The sequence below is a fragment of the Lissotriton helveticus genome, chromosome 2_1 (assembly GCF_964261635.1).
Source record: "Lissotriton helveticus chromosome 2_1, aLisHel1.1, whole genome shotgun sequence".
NCBI lineage: Eukaryota > Metazoa > Chordata > Amphibia > Caudata > Salamandridae > Lissotriton > Lissotriton helveticus.
In genome coordinates, this window is record NC_136059.1 from 1,453,949,608 (window position 1) to 1,453,957,198 (window position 7,591).

The following is a 7,591-nucleotide window of genomic DNA, read 5'->3' on the forward strand; positions in this document are numbered from 1 at the left end:
TCAAACAGGCCACCTATAGCTGAAACAATTGGCCAGCCCGGTGGTGTGGTCTGATTTTTATGAACCTTTGGTAATAGGTATAAGATGGGCAAAATAATAGAATCTGTATTCAAAAATGGGTATTTCTCTTGTGTAATGGGCCCTACCCTTCTCCACTGAGCCAAATCTGCATGATAACTAATCTTTATACTCTGAGCCACACCTTTATCAACTTTGCAGTAGCACTGAGTATCTCCCAACTGGCCCAATGCTTTTTGCATATACCTATGCAGTTGCCGCTGGACAATATTACAGCCTTTGTCCACCTGCCAAACCACTACAGCTTTTCTTTGGCGGATCTTGTAAAGTAGTTGATTGTATTTCAATTGGAAAGGACCAGTCAGCTCCCTACCCTGCCCCTTTCTTCCTTGAGATTGTAACATTTTTAAATCAGCTCAGAAAACATATCTATGGAGTCATGTGGAGCCATGGAGTGATGTCATCAATTATGTCATTTGAAATGTCATTAGTGATGCCATAAATTATATCATAGAACATGGCATGAGTGATAATATATGTGAAGTCATAAGCAGTGCATGGGGGGCGACGCAAATTATAGTTAGCACTGCTAACTATAACTGGTGAATTTCTATGGGTTTTTTTTACAAAATGTTAATGTTGTCACTGACAATTTCACCTAACACTAATGTTACCTCAACCTTTAGTTTTTTCAGTGAATTTCTAAGGTTTTTTTGTCAAAACAAAACCATATTTTTTAATCACTCCTAACTATAACATTACTTTAATCTTAGGTTTTAGTGAACTTTGAGGTTTTTTTTACATGAAGTAATACTTAATTACCATATGTACATGGGACCCCCTGCTACACATGGGGGTGCTGAAGAGCCTGGTCTGTTGGGTGTGGGGAGGGAATGGCCTCTCCTTTCACACCTCTCTCTCGGGTGACAGATGTGCTTAGTAGGGTCTAGGGTGGGTCTGGCCTCTCCTTTTCTGGCTTCTGTCTCAGTTGACCAGCGTGCGTAGTAGGGTGTGGGGAAAGACTGGCCTCTCCTTTTGCACCACTTTATCTTAGATGATGGATGTGCATACTAGGGTATGGGGAGTACAACTTGTCTCTCCTTTCACACCTCCCTCTCAGATGACAGAATGAGCATTGTAGGTTATGGGGAGGGACTGGAGTCTCCTTCCAGCCTCTAACAATCAATCAGCTCATCAGCCTGAATGATGGGGTGAGCATCAGTCTTTATCACAGAATTTAGCTCTCTGTAATCCACACACAACCTCAATTCAGGGGTGGTGCCCTGTGGGGCAGATTTTGGTACGAGACCCACCGGACTGAACTAGGGGCTACTGGAGGGTTCTATCACCCCCAACTCCAGCATGTAGGACACTTCAGCCTTAATGCTCGACTTCACCTTATCTGACAAACTTTAAGATATATTCTTAACAGGGAGGTTGCCCCCTGTATCCACATTATGGTTACACAGGTGGGTACATGTGGGTAGTCCTAGGGATAATGGAGAACAGAGAAGAGTGGTCGCAGTCTCTCTGTTGTTCAGGAGATAGAATGGGGGAAAGGATGACTCCTTCCATAGACCCATCCTTCTCCTCGGAGTACAAGCAGTCAGGGAGAGGTTCACTCTCCTCTTCATCTTCCCCATCAGTAACCAACAGCATGGTTAGCTCAGACCTCACACAGTGTGGTTTGAGATGATTTTCATGCAACAACCTGTGGGTTTGCTAGGAGTATTGAGGTCCACCAAGTATGTGGCCTCACCCTTTTTTTCAATCACCTCAAAAGGCACATTCCAGCATCCTGGAGGGTTCTAGGCTTTTCCGACTCCATCGCCCACACTTTCTGACCAGGTTGAAATTCCACAGTGGTAGATTTTTTGTCATACTGTTCCTTCATGACTTCCTGGCTGGCTTCAAGGTTACTGGAAGCTGGCTTTCATAACTTAACCATCTGACTTCTGAAGGCCACATGTAGCTCAATATATCCTGGGGAACTACCTTGGGAGCTTAGTCCCGCTCTTCTTTCACCATACTCAGAGGTCCTCTTACTGGGTGGCCATATAACAGTTCAAAGGGGCTGACACCCACTCCTCTCTGTGGCACCTCTCTATAATCAAACATTAGGCATAGTAAGAGAATATTCCACTTTTTCCTCAAGGCCTCAGGCGGGCCTCTGATCTTGCCTTTCAGGGTCTTGTTGGATGGTAAGGGGTGGAGAACATGTACGTTACCCCACACTCCTTCAACATTGACTTCATATACGCAGACATGAAGTTTGTGCCCCTGTCGGACCTACTTCTTTGGGTAAAACCACTTGGGTAAAAGTCGCCATCAGGGCCTTTGCCACTTTGTGCGCAATAGTAGTCCTCTGAGGGATTGCCTCTGGATACCTAGTGGCATGATCCACCAGAACCAGGATGAAACTGTTTCCTGAGACCGTCTGGGGATCCCTAGTCCCTACAATGTTGATGCCCACCCTCTCAAAGTGGGCGCTAACAACAACTAACGGATTATGTGGGGGCTTTAAGCCTCTGCCCTGTCTCTTCCGCTGGCCTGGCAGGTCACACAAGTCCTACAGAATGCATCTGAGGGATTCTTGATCCTAGTCCAATAGAAATGGGGGACAAGCCGTGCAAAGGTCTTGTCTTGGTATAGGCATCCTGTCTGGGGAATGTCATGAGCCAGCTACAGTAGGAAGACCCTGCAGCATTAGGGGATCACCAGGGCCCTTGATGTCCCATTTCCAGGAGCCTTAGGCTCTCTGTACAGGAGGCTGTCCTCCCAATAAATGTAGTGAATACCAGAGGCATCACCTGCTGCTTGAGATTCAGCCTGTTGCCTCATGCCCACAAGGGTTGGGCACTCCCTTTGTGCCCTGCAGAACTCCTCCTTGGTCGGTCCTCCTTCCACATGCCATCTAGTAAGCTCAGGCAGGTCACCAAAGGAAGGGTGGCTACCGTAGGTGTCCCATCCATCTCACTGTAAGTACATTCCAGCCTGGTTTACCATGCCCTCTGCCTTTCCTCTTCCTAGCAGCTGGCTGGGCCATTGTTCCAGGCCCAAACCCTTCTTGACTCACATCCTGGGCTGCCATGAGCCTTGTCGTGGTACAGATCCACTCAGGTAACCCTAGCATCTCCACATGAGCCTTGAGCTCCACTTCATTCCAGGTAGTGTGCTCCAGGTCATTACCTAACAAGCAGTCCACAGGCATGGCAGGATTCACTGCAACTTACAGAAGACCTGAATCCCCCACCCACTCAAATGGAACAAGGGCCACTGAATAGTGACTCTCTCTGTTGTCTTCCACTACTACCTGGTGGAATGAATTAGTATTTACCTGCTATGGGGAAACTAGCTGATTCCATACCATAGTCATACTGGCACCTGTATCCCTCAGAGCCCCCTCACCTTGCCCATTGATTATAACCAGTTGCCTATACTTTGTAGTATTTTAGGGCACATGGATCTTAGGAACCATCTCACTATCACCTAGGGACACCAGGGTAACCCCTGCCAACTCCCCACATTAACTGGGTGCAACTCCACCCCCAGCAATACACTAGCCACCCCTTGAATCATTCCTCCAGTGGGAGGTGGTGCTCTTTTGGGACACTTGGGATCCTCCTTGTAGTGTCTACACTTGTAGCACTCATAGCACTTGATGGACTTGGGCTGCTGATCTTTGTCAGGGTAAGTTATCTTCTCGTGGCCAGATTGGGAATGTGAACCAGACTCTTTCCCCTGTGAGTTGTTTTTGGGGCCTTTAGAGAACTCAGTCTTTTTCTCCCCCCTTCTTCTTTTGGTGGGAACCCTGACCACCCTTTTGGGAGTCCCCTAGATACATTTTTGGACACTCTGGTTCTGACCAGAGCTCAGCCTCCTCAGTAAGCTTCCTGGAGTCAGAAAGTTTGCTAGCAACCAGGTGTTGATGCAGCTCTGGAAAACAAGTATCAAGAAAGTGCTCCTTCAAAAATAAGTTGTACAACCTTTCATAATCATTAATTTTGCTGCCTCTCACCCAGCCCATCAGTGCCTTACCAGCAAAGTCTGAAACCTTCAGCCATGTTTGGGTAGAGAGTTTGGGACTGGCCCACTCAGGAGGAAACTTGTACTTCTCAGGGGTAAACCCAAACTCACTGACTAAAATGGTCTTCATGGCAGTGTAGTTGGTCATGTACCCCACCTCTAAGGTAAGTAGTGTGTCCCTCCCCAACATGGGCATGTACCACCAAAGACTACCCTTCCACCCCCCCAGAACACCTCTGGGACCCTATGCACTTTCAAAGCCATTCCATATTCTGCCAACCATTTAATTATGTCATCCCCTACCACAAATCTTTGCACCATATCTTTTGAGATATGTAACCTAAACTCATGTGAAGATACTATAGGTATGCTGCCACCAATATTGCTGTTGCTGGACCCCACTTGGAGGGCTCTAATATCCAGCTCTCTGGGGCTAGGCTCATGGGCCATCTTCCTTTCTTCCTTGGCTACCCTCTTCTCTTCTAGAGCGTGTTCCTACTCTAGCTAAGCAAGGGCAAGAGTTTGTTCCTTGTCCTTCTCCAAATTGGCAAACTCCTGCTTTAGTTTTCTCTCCTCCCTCCTGTCTGCCAGCTCCTCTGGGGACAGGCTCTTTGAGCACACACTCCTGCCTTGCCTAGAGTGGACTGCCAGTCCTGGGAGAAAATTGCTCCCCCCTCTGTGGACTGCATGATACGACTCCTTGTCAGGTGGCACTCTGATCCTTCCTCAGACACAGATCCCTCCTCCTCATCCATTTCTCCTTTTGGGTGGGCTGATGCCCATGCTCTTAAGGCTTTTAAAAGATCTTCCTTCCTGGCACTTCCCTTATGGACCACCCCTCTATCCTGGCAGAACCCCTTGAGCTGGGCCACTGTTTATGCCTCAAGATTGGCCAAATCAAATTCCATATTGACAGGCAGGAGCACAGACATTGCAGGAAAAATGAAACTCAAGCAAAAAGACTGGAAACATCGAAAGATGGGTAGAGGAGAATAGAAAAAGGCTCGAATTTGTTTAGGTATAGGGTTGTTGTGAACAATGGGTTCTTATGTGGTATTGAACAAACATAAGTCCCATCCTCACCGCTGACCACTAATGTTAGAAATGGGATTCCTGGTTGACCAAGGCATGCACCCTGGCGAGGCAGGGACCACCACTTTAATCAGGGTAAGATAGATACACAGTAAAAGATCATTTGTGCTTACCCTCTGATAGCTTGGAACAGAGCAGTCAGGCTCTAACAAGGCAATGTGTAAAGTATTTGTGCACCACAAACTCACACCGTAACACAGTGAATACATCACAAAAAATACCCCACACAGGCTTAGAAAACTAGAGGATAATTAATTGACCACAAGAAGACCAACATGACAAAAATCCAATCAGTAGATGTTGAGATATGAATTTTTAAAGACTAAATGAAAAAACTGTGCATAGAGTTCACTAGCGGTCAAAAGGTTACTTGAGGTTGCGAGGGACCAGTGCAAATCCAAAGTTCAGGCCAACCGCAATGGAGGGCAGGCCTGCTACAGGACCCACGCAGGGTCCGCTGAGAAAGTACCTTGGATGGAGCAAAGCGTCCACACTGAGGGTACGATGCACCAACCTTTTCCATGCAGTTGGGTCACTGTGTCATTGCAGAACGCCGATGAGGGGAAGGCAATGCATCGTCGTTGGGCTGCACAGGCTGCGTAACCACTGTCGCTGATTAGCCTCTGCATCGAAGGGCAATGTGTCGGTTCCGATCGGTACAAAGGTGATGATATGTCCGTTTTGAAGTAAAACAGCTGCAGAACCCATAACTGAGGCCCTGTACGTATAGAGGGCATCTTAGGCAAGGGTAGAAAGTCTTTTGTGTCCTTGAGACTTCAGAAATCAGGAGGCAAGCCAGCAAGCTCTTGGAGAGCACCTGGTGAGAAGGCACAGCCCAGCTCTCCTTCAGCAGAGTCAGGGAGCAGAAGGCAGCAGGGCAACAAGCAAAACGCAGTCACTCCAGAAAAGCAGTCCAGTTGAGTCCTTTAAGCAGCACAGCAGTCTTTCTGACAGAGGTTCATTTCAAGATCCCGAAGTGTCTGATTTAGGGGGGCAGAGACCCAGTACATATACCCAAATGGGCCTTTGAAGTTGGGGTGACTTCAAAGCAGCTCTCTGAAGTGCACAAGGATACCTTTCAACCCAGTCCTTTCTGCCAGGCTATCAGTGTGGCGTAAATCAGTGCTTCGTGTGTGGACAGGACACTACCTAATGAAGTGTAAGTGTCAGCCCCTCGCATTCCCACCTGCCCAGAAAGACCCTTCAGAATACAGATGAATGCAGATGAGTGATCAGTATGAAGACGTGCCCCAGCCTCCTGTATTTATGGCTGTCTAGAAAGAATGCACAAAGTGTAGCTATCACCCACCCCAGGCTTGTATTGGAGACAGGCTGTCAGGAACTAAGGGCTAGATGTAGGTAATTCGTATTTACCGATTCATAAATACCGAATTTTACCGATTCGGTATTTATGAATCGGTAAATATGAAGGGGGGAGATGTAGGTATTTCTAGAAATTGAAATACCGAATCGTTAATATTCGGTATTTACCGATTCGGTAAATACCGAATCGGTATTTCCTATTGATTCCTATGGGCTGTGAAGCCCATAGGAATCAATGGGAAATACCGATTCGGTAATTACTGAATCGGTAAATACCGATTCCTGCCAGGGTGCAGGGGGTGTCACTTTGACACCCCTCTAGCACCCCAAATACAGGCATGTGTGCCATGTGGCACACAGACATGCCCTAAGGGCATGTCTGTCTGTCACATGGCATAGGTGTGCATGCACACATGTGCATGCACACCTGGATTCGGTATTTTACCACCCAATTGAATTGGGTGGTAAAATACCGAATCTGAAAGGCCTTTGGGACTCAGAAGAGTCCCATCTACATTTGGATTTACCGAATCGGTAAAATTACTGATTCGGTATTTTACAGAATCGGTAAATTTACCGAATCTGTAAATTTACAGATTCTGTAAAATAAAGGCCCCTACATGCCAATTTCTAAATACCAGTCGGTAACGGCCGAAATCGGCCGTTACCGACCGGTATTTTGGCTCCTACATCTGGCCATAGAGCAGTAAGTGCAGAGAAATATCCACTTGCTAAAAGTGCCATTTCTAAAACAGTAATGTTAAGTCCACCTCCACCAGTAAGGAGGAATTATCATTACCATTCCAAAGATATGAAACATGAAAAAGCTACTCCTCACTAATCATGAATTAAGCTCAAAAGTGAATTAAGGAATTTCCAATGCTGGCCTATGAGAGGGGTAGGCCCAACAGTAGTGAAAAAGGAAATTGGCTGTTTGTCACTACCAGGACATGGCAAACATAGAAGTACATGGCCTATCTATTACTTACATGACACTCTGCCCATAGGGTTTCTTAGGGCCTACCTTAGTCTGTGTCATATGCTATAAAAGGCCAGTATTTTTAAATGTCAAGAAAAAGTGGCAGTACCTTGCACACACAGACACTGTAGTAGCAGGCCTGAGACAGGTTTG